We start from the raw sequence: 13,222 nt of genomic DNA on the forward strand, positions 1-13,222 counted from the left end.
TGGACTTTCAGACATTCATTTCATTAATTGAGCTCTCACTATATGCCAGGCCCCATACTGGGCCCTGGGGATCCACAAAGAGCAAGTCAGACACGATCCCTGTCTCCCTGTCCTTCTGGTGCTTCCAAATGGGTGGGACAGGTCCACGTTCATCAGATAATTAGAAAAACAGATGTGTATTCCAAAACTGTGGCTGGAGCTTGAAGAAATGTCTAGGATCTATGACAAGACCCAGCTAAACCCAGGAGGGGTGGGGTCAGGATGAAGAAAGGAAAAACACCAAATAAAGTCCAGGTGGCAGGGTGGCAAGCTCTTGGGGTGAGCCAGGCGATGGGAAGTGGGATTCAAGGGTGAAACAAACCAAAGGGCTGGTTTGTTTCAATTTTCTAACCTTCAGGTAAGTCCAGGCCCTACTAGGACAGGGGTGGGCAAGCTGCGGCCCACATTTGGCCCAGGGCCTATTTATATGGATAGCTTTATTGGCACATGCCCTGCCCATTCACTCACCTGTTGTCTGTGACTGAGCTTGCGCTATAAGGGCAGAGTTGAGTAATTGCAACAGAGAGCATAGGGCTTGTGAAGCCAAAGATATTTACTGTCTGGCTGTTTACCGGAAGTTTGCTGAGCTCTGCAACCGGAACATCTTTCCTTTCCTCTCCTGATCATTTTTTTGTCTCCTGTACTCAGCCCGGATCTGAAGCGTGTCTTAGTCAATGGGAGGGGAATGTGTGTATGAGGACAGTTTGCTCTTTCCCGAAATCAAGTCTTAGTAGAAAGTCTGTTGGATATTGAGAGCTGATCTGTTACTGAGCAAAGTTTAACCTTAAAAAAAAAATACTATGTATCTGTGCTTAAGACATTTTACGTTTTTCAGGTGCATATTTATATATATATGTTTGTATATATTTGTATATATATGTTTGTATATATATTATATGTTTGTATATATTATTGTATATATTATATATAATTAAATGAATACATTAATTCATTTAATTATATTCATTTAATTATATATAATATAATGTATTCATTTAATTATATATAATATATAAAGATACAAAAGTATGCATATATGTTTAGTTTTATATCATATGTAATATATAAAGATATAAAAGTATACATATATGTTTAATTATATATCATATAAAATACAAAAATAGAGTATAAACATATATGTTTAATTTTGTATAATATATAATATACAAATACATACCATCCATACAATTTATATAATATTATATATATTAATATTATATAAAAACATAATATTGTATAATTAAACATATATATGTTTAATTTCTAGGAATCTATAAACTACCACATTTTAATATCTGTCGACTAAATCTGAGATACCAGTTACCAGTTGACTGGTACCAGCCATTTGGGAAACAAAAACCCATCTCAAATTTGATCTTCAATTTAAAATTTGAAAAAATAATGAAACATCATTGAAATATTAAGTAACAATTGAGCACAGTATTCCATGCCCATACCTCTGTTTTCTAGAGGGTTTTTTTTTCATTTCCATAAAACAAAGAGGAGAAATTCAAGCAAAAAATACAGTATGCCATTTAAAGATTACCTTTTATTATTATAAAAGAATACTCCTGTTACTAAGTTCAAAAGCCAAAGGAAAGTCTAAAAGTAACAAAGTACCTACTCTGGAAATCCGGGGCTGCCAACTGCCTCTCCTATAACCTTAGACGTGAGTGTATCCATCTAAGACGGGGGGTCCCTATGACGCACCGACTTAGGAAGCATCTCCTGTCTCTTCCTCTCGCCTTCCTCACGGTGAATTGGCCAGCAAGTCCCGGGAGAGCTGAGTCCCAAATACCTCCTCTCCCTCCACCTCCGTGACTGAGACCTTGGTCCAAGGCGCCACCATCTTTTGCCTGGGGGCCTCCAACAGCCTCCTGTCCGGATCCCCTCATCCCATTCTTGCTTCCACCACGGGTCAACTCTCTACTCACTGGGCAGAGCCATCTCTTAAGAACAGAATCAGAGTGCATCACCTTCCTTCTTAAACCTCTCCAGCAGGTTCTCATCACCCTCACAAGCAAACCCCCTCTCCTCACAGTGCCCCCACCGTCTCTCTTCTCCTCTCTCCCTGTGAGGTGACCTGCACTGGCCTTGACCTTCCCTCACTGCCTGGTCTCCTCTCCCTCTAGATCTTTGTAAGGCTGGCTTCTCCTCGACATGCAGGTCTCAGCCTAGATGCCATGTCTCCAGAGAGGCGCTACCACCCAGTCACTACATCCTCTGATTCTAATTCTCCATGTAGCTCTTATTATTAACCAGTATTCCCTTATTGTTTCATCTGTTTGTCTGTACCCTCACCAGGGTACCAGCCCAGGGAAAGCGTGGCTCTTGTCTCCCTCCTTCATTGCTAGAGTCCAGCACCTCATTGTTCTAGGAGTATTTATTGGATTCATGTTTTTCATTAATATATATCTTTTTTTAATTAAAAATTTTTATTTATTTATTTATGGTTGCATTGGGTCTTCGTTGCTGCGCGCAGGCTTTCTCTAGTTGCGGCGAGCGGGGACTGCTCTTCGTTGCGGTGCGCGGGCTTCTCATTGCGGTGGCTTCTCTTGTTGCGGAGCACGGGCTCTAGGTGCGCGGGCTTCAGTAGGTGTGGCTCGCAGGCTCTAGAGCGCAGGCTCAGTAGTTGTGGCGCACGGGCTTAGTTGCTCCGCGGCATGTGGGATCTTCCTGGACCAGGGCTCGAACCCGTGTCCCCTGCATTGGCAGGTGGATTCTTAACCACTGTGCCACCAGGGAAGTCCTAATATGTATCTTTTAAAGACACAAATGAGGTCATACTGTATACATTGTTTATTTATTTATTATTTTTTAATGTTTCTTTATTGTGGTAAAAGTCACATAATATAAAGCATACTATCCTAGCCATATTTAACTGTACAGTTCAGTGGTGCTAAGGACGCCCACATTGCTGTGCTGCTCTCACCATCATCCATCTCCCGAATTTTTCACCTTCCTAAAGTGAAACTGTGCCCATTAAACACTAACTCCCCATTCCCCCTCCCCACCCCACCCTCACCTCCCGGCCCCTGGCATCGACCACTGTACGCTCTGACTCTATGAATTTGGCTATTCTAGGTATGTCATATAAGTGGAATCAAACAGTAATGATCTGCACCTAATTGTCTACATTGTTTTGCCTTTTCCTTCACTTAATAATAAACATTGGTGTTCTCGCGATCCCGATTCTTTTAAATTCCTACACAGCTCCATCAAATGGAGTTACCATTTAATACCATTTAATGGACCAGCCCCCTATGATGCATGTTTTAGCTATTTCCAGTCTTTTTGCGAAGCAGTTAATTTTACTGTTGGGAGAGGAAGGGTGAAAATCAGAGAGGAGAGAGAGATGGGACGGAGCAGATGCTCTGATAGCAGAACAGTGATCACCTCACCCTGTAATGCCGGGAACAGGGTTGTTTAGAGCAGCAGAGTCCAGAAGAAGTTTCAGTGATGATGGAAATGTGTTGTATCTGCTGTGTCCAACATGGTAGCCAGCAGCCACATGTGACTTTTGGGCATTTAAATTGTGGCAATTTGAGACTGATGAACAGAATTTAAAATTTTATCTTACTGAATTTAAATTTTAGTAGCCACGTGTGGCTATGGCTACTGTATAGAACAACACAGATTTAGGCAAACGGCTTTAGTCTTACCACTCAGGGATGTGGCCATTGCCTGACCCTGGATGATTCAGGCCACCATGACTGGGCCACAGGGAGAGAAGGGAGTAGGAAGGCAGAGTGTTCATTATTTAGCTGCAAAGGTCAAGAGAGACGCTGTCACTTGAGGGAAAAGAAATCCCAAGCAGACTCTGGTTCTTGTCAGGATTTTTTAATTTTATTTTCTGTGTGTGATTAACATCTGTGGACAGGGAGTCTAGAACAGGGATTGGCAAACTTTTTCGGTAAAGGGCCCCTTTGTGGGCCATACAGTCTGTGCTGCAACTAACTCTGCAGTCGTCAAGCTAAAGAATTAACAGACAATGTGTAATGAATGGGCATGGCTGCGTTCCAATAAAACTTTATTTACAAGAACAGGCTGAGAGCTGGGTTTGGCCCACCTTTGGCCCATAGTTTGTCAACCTCTGGACTAGAAGAATCTGGCTGGATCTGCCCAGTTCAGACCAGCAGGCAGCTTCCAGAGTACAAAAGGAGAACAATGCCCCAGGCATAACTCAGGGTTTCTTACATTTTGCACACCCAGCCAGGGTACAAGGCAGCCTGAATGACCTACTTCCAGTGAAAGACAATTTCTGGTGGGTCACACCTGAATTTGAGATTCCTGCTGTGCTTTGGTGAGATACCCACAGTCATAAAGCAGGTGTGGAACACACTCCTGTTTTTTGGCCAGGTCTGTACTGGTGCAGAAGTGATACACAAGGTGGGGCTGCTGAGAACAGAAGTTGGGCTCCTTTTTATGCCCCGTGGTGTCTAACACAGTGCATTGCACTTAGAGTGTGCTTGGGTGGCCTGTGCTGAATTTGCAACCAAGTGCCATATCATCTCTGTGAGCTTCAGTTTTCCCATCTGTAAAATGGGTATGACCGTAGAACCTTCTCCACAGGGCTGTGGGGAGGATCACATGAGTTACTGTGTGTGCAGGGCTGGTGTCTGGACTGCAGTGAGTGCTCAGGGCATAACACAGATGCACGTGCCGAGCTGTTGATGGCAACATAGAGGCAGATGGTTCTGGAGGGCTCAGAGCTGGTCATCCTCGAGCCGAGCCTTTATGGATGTGCCAGAGAGAAGATATGATAGGGTTCTAGGAGAGTGAAGGCATGGAGGAGCTGAGGTAGAGCTCATTCGAGGTAAGAAGAGACAAGGAAAACAGAGTTGACGTCACATGCCTTCATGAAGTAGGAAATTGACTGGAAACAATACAGATTCATACCAAGAGGATGGTGCCGGGCCTCACGCCTCACAGATCCCTTTTATCTCGTGTGACCCTTCCAAACCTTGGTGATAGCCCTCTTTGAAAAACAAGGAGAAAGGCTCAGAATGGGGAAGCAACTTGCCCAAGACCACACAGCTCGCACAGGGGGAGTGGAACCTCCATCCAGGACTGTTTGACTCCCAGGCCTTGATGAGCACATAATTGTATTGTCTGCTGTCCTCATCCACAGAAAACCAGCCTGCACACTTCAGAGGTCCCTTGGAGGTTACTTGGATCACTCCTAAGAGCCACATTTACCCCCAAACCAGATTCCATGACCTGGGAACCATCTTCCTCCCAAGCCAGATCCTGTGTCTTGGGAGCTGGGCTTGGTAGGACAGAGGCAGGTGGTATCTCTTCTCTGGCACCTTAGCAGTGCTGTTTTATACTTTGGGGAAACTCTGCTTTGGTTTTTGCAAGAATCTGTTCCCCAGTCCAGATCTCTGTGTGACTGAGGTGGGAAGGAACCCACATGTGTCTCCTTTAGAGAACCCTTGAATCCTAACTTCTAGTACATGATGAAGATGTCTGGGTCCAGGATCCTGAGCTTTGGGGGAAACCGCCTCCCTGGTGCTGGACTGGGACAGTGTCACATGTAGTTGTGGGGATCTGGGCTCTGGCTTTGGACAAATTGAGTTTGAATCCTGGTGCTCTCTGGACTCAGTTACTTCGTCTGTAAAATGGAACTGCCCATGAGGCTTGGTGATAATATTAACTTGTGCATTCATCCAGAATATAATTTCGGGGGCACTATGTGTCAGGCATTCACATTGGTGAACAAGATTGAGATAGGGCTTATATTCTAGTTCTAGAATATTCTAGAGAGCAAATGAGGGAATTCATACACCAGTAGAATAAGAATTTCATAAAGTAACCAGTCTCAAGTCCATTCCCTAGTGACTACTGTGTCAGAGGCAGTGGGTAGTTCTCTTCTTTTAGTGATAAAATTAATCTGAGTGGTGCCAAGGGATTCCCTTCGCATATAATAGGCACTGATGATGAGAGCCTAGAGGGGTCCTAGGAAGAACACAGTGGAGGGAAAGGGCTGCCTTGAGCAAGCATTCCTCGCTGAGCCTTTTCTCTGGATGCCTTGGAAAATCCTTTTGTAACTGCCCTTCTTCCAGGAAGGTTCACGCCTCCCCTGTCTGGTGTCATCACCCCAGAGATGGGTCAGTGTGGTCCTCAGACCTTCATGTGCTTCTCCCGAGGCAAGAAGTCCAGGGTAAAGAGGAATTCTTTGGTCCTCTTCGTGGATACTTATCCATCTTCTCTTGATCTTGAGTCCTGACCTACTTCCACATGGGACAGACTTTGCCTATAAGGAGCCTCAGTCTGTGTCTAGAGGAAAAGAAATTTCTTGGCAAGGGACAAATGTGGGAAGAGCTCCCTAGCTCAGGTGCCAGGTACTCTGTGAGGCATTGAAGTCCATTATTTCATTGGAGCTTCCTACAACCCTGTGAGGTAGAGGCATCATTAGGCATTTTTACAGGTGAGGACATTGATGCTCAGAGAGGTTAAGTGACTTGATGAAGGTCACACAGCTAGGAAGGGGGAGAAATATGCTTCCTGTATCGCTATTATTTTTTATTGCTATTATTTTTTTCTAATTATAGTAAGATACACATAGCATAAAATTTACCATTTTTATTTTAAATTTTATTGAAGTATAATTGATTTACAATGTTGTGTTTAATTTTTGCTGTATAGCAAAATGACTCAGTTATACATATATATTCTTTTTCATATACTTTTCCATGATGGTTTATCACAGGATATTGAATATAGTTCCCTGTACTATACAGTAGGACCTTGTTGTTTATCCATCCTATAAAATTTACCATTTTAAAGCGTACAATTCAATGGCATTAAGTACATTTATAATCTTGTGCAACTATCACCACTATCCAGTTCTAAAACTTTTCCATCACCTCAAATGGAAACCCCAGACCCATTAAACAGTCATTTCCCATTCCCCCTTCTGCCCCCAGCCCTGGGCAACCACTAATCTGCTTTTTGTCTCTATAGATTTGCCTATTCTGGGTATTTCATATAAATGGAATCGTCATATGTGGCCCTTGCATGTGGTTTTTTTCATTTAGCTCATGTTTTTGAGGTTCACCTACATTGTAGCATGAATCAGTACTTCATAATAGTGAATAATATTCCATTGTCTGGATAGACCACAATTGGTTTATCCATTCATTTTTTGATGGACATGGGAGTTGTTTCCACCTTTTGTTTATTGTGAATGATGCTGCTGTAAACATTGTGTACAGTTTTTGTTTGAACACCTGTTCTCAATTCTTTTAGGTATATATCTAGGAGTATAATTGCTGGGTCAGATAGTAATTCCATGTTTAACTTGTTGAGGAATGAACCATCAGACTGTTTTCCACAGTGGCTGCAGCACATTCCCACCAGCAATGGAAAAGAGTTCCAATTTCTCCACATCCTCACCACCACTTATTATTTTTTGACTTCTTGATTATGGCCATCTTAGTGGGTGTGAAGTGGCAGCTCATTGTGGTTTTGCTTTGCATTTCCCTAATGGCTAGTAATGCTCAACATCTTTTTATGGGCTTGTTGGTCATTTGTATATCTTCTTTGGAGAAATGTCGATTCAAATCTTTTAATTTTTTTTTTCTTTGTGGTACACGGGCCTCTCACTGTTGTGGCCTCTCCCGTTGAGGAGCACAGGCTCCGGACGCGCAGGCTCAGCGGCCATGGCTCACGGGCCCAGCCGCTCCGTGGCATGTGGGATCTTCCCGGACCGGGGCACGAACCCGTGTCCCCTGCATCGGCAGGCAGACTCTCCACCACTGCGCCACCAGGGAAGCCCAAATCTTTTAATTTTAATCTCACTTTTTAATTGGGTTGTTTGGGTTTTTTTACTGTTGTTTTAAAAAACTTTTTGTAAGGCATAAGTTTAATTCAGAAGTAAAGTGCACAATTTTTGTGTACAGTTTGATGCATTTTTATTTATCAATCCACCCAGGTGACCGTCACCCAGTCAAAACAGAGGACATGTCCAGCCCCCAGAAGGATTCTTGGTTCCCCTTCCAGTCAGTAACCTCCCCAAAGAAAATCACTCTTCTGGGGTCTCTCACCATAGATTAGTTTTGCCTGTTCTTGAACTCAGTGTAAATGGAATAGTAATGGACTCATACAACATAGAACTGTTTTGTGGCTGGCTTTTTTGGCCCAACACTGTATTTTTGAGACTCAGCCATATTGTAGTATAGCAGTAGTTTCCTCTTTTTCATTGTCATGCAGTAGTCAAATAAATGAGTATACTGCGATGTATTTATCCATACTACTATTGATGGACACTGAGATTTTTCCCAGTGTTTGCCCATATGAATGACATTGGCATGAATATTCTTACACAGGTCATTCTGTGGACATGGGAGGTCATTTTGGTTAAGGACATAATACCCTGGGGTGAAATTGTTGGGTCAGAGCATATGTTCAGTTTCAGTAGATACTGTCAAATTGTTTTTCCAAATGGTTGTACCCATTCACAGTCTCACCAGAATTTCATGAGAATTCTGGTTGCGCTGTATCCTTGCCAACATCTGGTGCTGTCAACTCTATTTTAGCCACTCTGGTGGGACCTATACTAGAATTTACTGGACACTTTTTTTTCAGCCAGTGTCTCTTCCTCCTTCTCCTTTGTTCTTCCTCATCTCCTTCTTCCTCTTTTTCTTTTCCTTCTCCTTCTTTCTTTTCCTTTTCTTCCTCTTCTTTTAATTCTTCTTAGTGTATTTTACATAAGGCTGTATACTGTGAAATAACTGCATGAAATTATGGATTTGGTGTACAAAATCAATATTTCAAATTTCAACTTTTAAAATACAAAAATGGCATCCACGTCTCATCTAAAAGCATTGCATGTTCCTCCACACCTGGGGAAAGGCAGCTTCTGTTGTCTGACTGACTCATCAGTACTCCTTTTTTTGCCAGGGCCCCTGTTGTTTCTTGCCATGCTCTGGGCATGCTTAAGCCAGAAATGAGGGTTGTTGCCTGTGGCCAAGGACCACAATGGATTCTCAATAAACATCCTCGCAATGTTAGGCTTTTCCAAACCTCCTCCTTCCCCAGGCTCGAGCAGCTGAGCCGAGGGTCCCTAAGTACTCCCCTCACCTCCACCCCTTCTCACCCAAGAACTGGTGTTATTCTTTGGCTTTGAAAGGGTCTTTCCTGGAGACCTCCTCTTGGGTAATCAGATCAGGCCAGCTGCAAAGGATTTAAATGGCCCAGTTTGAGAGGGAGGGGCAGCTCACGCAGCTCCGGGTTAGACCAGCAGGCATTTTTTTCCTGTTTGGGGAAATGGCTACTGGATTAGCACTTTGCTGCCCAGGGTGGTGTGTGAGAATGTGTGTTTGTGCCTGTCCTCCTGCCATGCCTGTGAGGAGCCTGCCTGTTCCCAGCCCTGTCATTTCCTGCCAGTCGGCAGGGCCAGATGCCCCAGACCCCATTAATGCTGTGCTGAGGGGTTTGGCTGGTGAAGGCTTTCAAGTGCAAGGGGACACAACCCCACACTTGAGGAAGCTGAGGGGCCATGTGAGCCAGCGACTCGGCTTAGCTCAAAATCCAGCAGACTTTGGGGAGAGGAAACGGTGCAAAGCCTAAGCATCAGTCTGGGACTTCCCTTGGCAACCTTTGGGATAAGGCTCTGAGAGGCTAGCTGGCAAATGGGCATTGATCAGGAGGCTTATGAGTACAGAGCTGTCTGCCAGATCCAGACAGAGGTGGCCAGAGGCTGGCGAAAGAAATAAGATGCATCTCCGCCCTCAAGGAGCCCATATTTGAGAATTAACTGGGAAGATGCTGATAAACAGTCCTCCTGACTCACAGATCGAAACTGGGACACAGTCCTTTAGAATTCCCCGCGCCCCCCCCCGCCCCCAGATGGAGGATGTCAGGTCCTAGCCTGAGCTGGGGTACATGGACGTGGTTGGGAGTCTGTGGACCCGGCATCTGATCTTGGCTCTGCCACTGTGGCGTGCCTGCTTTGTGTTAGGTGCTGGGGATACACATTCTTCCCATGTGTGTGGGGGACACAGGCCATGGGGGAGACAGACATTCAGTAACCACATAAGTAAATGCAGAATTCACATAGTGCTAGGAGCACATGTAGCCTAGAGATCTGACTAGTTCTGAGGATTGGGGACAGTGTGTCTAAGGAAGTGATGCCTAAAGGTGAGCAGGTCTCCACTAACAGGATGGGGAATAGCGCCCCAGGCAGAGGGACAGCATGTGCAAAGGCCCTGAGGTGGATGACAACTTGGTGTGGTCAAGGACCAGGGAGATGACCAGAGTCAGAGCGTGACAAGGTGACGGTAAAGAAGTTGGAGAGAGAGTGTTGAGGGTACTATGAAGCTTTTGTAAGCCATGGGAAGGGAGAACAATGGAAAACCTTTGGAAGTTTTTAAGCTGAGGGTGACCTGATACAATGTACCATTTTTAAACATCACTTTAACTGCTGGGTAGAAAATACATTGTAAAGAATTAAAAGTCAGATGGTGTTATTCAGCCATTAAAAGGAATGATGTTTTGGTACATGCTACAACATGGATGAACCTCAAAAACATGACACTAAGTGAAAGAAGCCAGACGCAAAAGGTCACATATTGGATGATTCATTCCATTTATATGAAATACCTGGAATAGGCAAATCCTTAGAGACAGAAAACATTAGTGATTGCCAGGGGCTGTAGCCAAGGGGAATGGAGAGTAATGGTTTCATGGGTAGAGGGTTTTCTTTTGGGATGAGGAAAATATTTGGGGTGTTATTAGAGGTCGTGTTTGCACAGCATTGTGAATACTTAATGCTACTGAGTTGTTCACTTTAAAATGGTTAACTTTATGTGAATTTTACCTCAATACAAAAAAGACAAAGCAAAGGGGAACAAAAGTGGGATTAGGATTTTAAGCGACAGCAGCAGCAGTAGCTTAGGTGAGGGAGGAAGGTGGCTTGGTCCAGACCTGTGGGCTGGAGATGGCAAGTAACGGACCAATGCGAAGAGGTGAGAATTCTCAGGATCCTTGTCGTTCAAATATGCTATGCAAGTCAGGAAGGTTGGAAGAACTTTTCTAGAGGCCAACATTGGACTAGGCCTTTGCTGTCCCTGGTAAAACAAGCACGTTTTCCTAGGCCCAGTTTGTGGTCCAGCCTGCCATGTCAGAGAGCCCTTCCAGAAAGCGGCATGTCCACCCAGTGCTGACACAGCCCCAGAGGATGGGCTGCCCGTGCCAGTGTTTCATTTTGCTGCTGTCCCCAGAATTGGCCCCATTTCCAGAAAAATACATTTATGTAATAGATATCTAATATCCTGTGAAGATCATGGAGAGGATGTTCTTTTTAACTGCATCTACAGGATATACTGAAAAATATCCACTAAATTTTAGTCACAGTCACAGTCACCAGACACAGTCGATTGTGTCTGTTTTCCCCTCCAAGCATGTCTGGGTAATGAGCACAGATGGTAAAGGTGAATCCTACATCCTGTCTACAAAGACTTCCTTGGTGGGTGGGAAGCGATAGAGAATTTCCTTCCGCTTTCTCGGATTAAATAGCCATTCATCCTCCCACTTTCTCTTCTTCCTGTCCTCTCTTCCTCCCTTCTTTCTATCCATCTTTCCATCCTACCATCCCCTCCTCCTTCACTACATCCATCCATCCATCACCTTTCATCCTTTGACCTTTTCATCCTTCCATCCATCCATCCATCCATCCATCCATTCTTCCTTCCATCCATCCTCCCCTTCCCCATCCTTCCATCTTCTCATTCTCTCTTTCATTCTATCCATTTGCCCTCCCATTCTTTCATCTTCTCATCCTCTCTGTCCTTCATTCATTCCATCCTTCCACTTTTCACCCTTTTCCCCTCTATCCACCCACCCATCCATCCATCCATCCATCCATCCATCCATCTGTCCAACTAACATTTATTTATACACACCCCTTCTCTGCTCCCTCTGTGGCCATGAGTGAAGCAGCATTGAGCTACTATTACACCTGTGCTGGGTTAGACTTGCTTCTTCTTTTTATTTTATTTTATTTAAAAAAACTTTATTGAAGTATAGTTGATTTACAGTGTTGTGTTATTTTCTGCTGTACAGCAAAGTGAATCAGTTACACATATACATACGTCCACTCTTTTTTAGATTCCTTTCCCATTTAGGTCATTACAGAGTATTGAGAAGAGTTCCCTGTGCTCTACAGTAGGTCCTTATTCGTGATCTGTTTTACATATAGACTTGGTTCTTCTTGTACAAGGGACCTGGCCTCATCACTTAGTGGCCCGGTGCCTCAAGGCTGCCATCTGTGTTTGGGAGATCATCATGGTACCTGTTGCTGCAGGGTTTGACTGCATCCTCTTCATCTGCCAAGGGTCGTGGTGGGTTGAGGGAGCTGCTGGATGTTTCAGGTGAAAAACATGGCTTGGCTTCAGTTTTTGGCTTCTTCAAGGTTAAGCCCCTGCTCTACAGACAGCCACTTTAACCTGGTCCTAGTGACGTTCACATCAGGTCACCTGAACCCTCATTCTGTGCTGGGCCCCGTGCCAAGCACGTGATCCCGTAGCATCGTCATCCATCCTTCTTAGGTAGGTGCTGTGGTTTCCCCCATCGTCCAGGTGAGGACACTGAGGCACGAGAAGGTGAGATCACTTTCCTGAGGTCACAGTCAGGACCCAGGCTCCAGACTCCCTGACCCCAAAGCCTGCAAGTGTAACTCCTACATTGCACTCCCTCTGTGTAGACGCCTTTGTGACTCTCCACCACTGGACGCTCGTGTGGAATGAAATGCCGCCACCCCCGCTGCCTGCTCTTCTGCAGCCACGGTTCGGTTCGGGGTGAGCCGGCCAGCGCGTGCTGCTCTAGCAGGAGGCGCCTTCCTGGGCCTTGCTTGCAGACCCCCGCGGGGACGAGGAGCAGGGCTGCCCGCGCAGGCGCTGCGGGGGGCAAGTCTGCAGGCACACTTGAACTCCTTAAAGCTGAGCGGCAGCAGACCTCCTGGAGAGGGTGACTTTTAGGCTGCCTGTGTGGGAGGCTTCTCGTCTTAAATGAACACCCCTTCCTGGGCCCTGCATCCGGATCTGTGAACGTTTGCGAGGCAGGTTTGCTTTGGCCACAAGAGGGCGCCCAACTCCTGGCCACACCTGAACAGGGCACTGGGGGAGTTGGGGGTTGGGGGGAAGGCGGTGAGGTTAATTTTGGACCAAACTCTCTTCAACTG

General features: G+C 45.1%; 1 protein-coding gene across 1 annotated transcript in view; it reads left to right on the forward strand.

Moving 5' to 3' along the window:
• KSR2 (kinase suppressor of ras 2) overlaps positions 1-13,222 on the forward strand; it is a 400,863-nt gene that overhangs the window by 220,379 nt on the left and 167,262 nt on the right. The gene's annotated exons all lie outside the window — the stretch shown is intronic.

Source organism: Mesoplodon densirostris, chromosome 15 (genome assembly GCF_025265405.1).
Source record: "Mesoplodon densirostris isolate mMesDen1 chromosome 15, mMesDen1 primary haplotype, whole genome shotgun sequence".
In the NCBI taxonomy this organism is placed as follows: domain Eukaryota; kingdom Metazoa; phylum Chordata; class Mammalia; order Artiodactyla; family Ziphiidae; genus Mesoplodon; species Mesoplodon densirostris.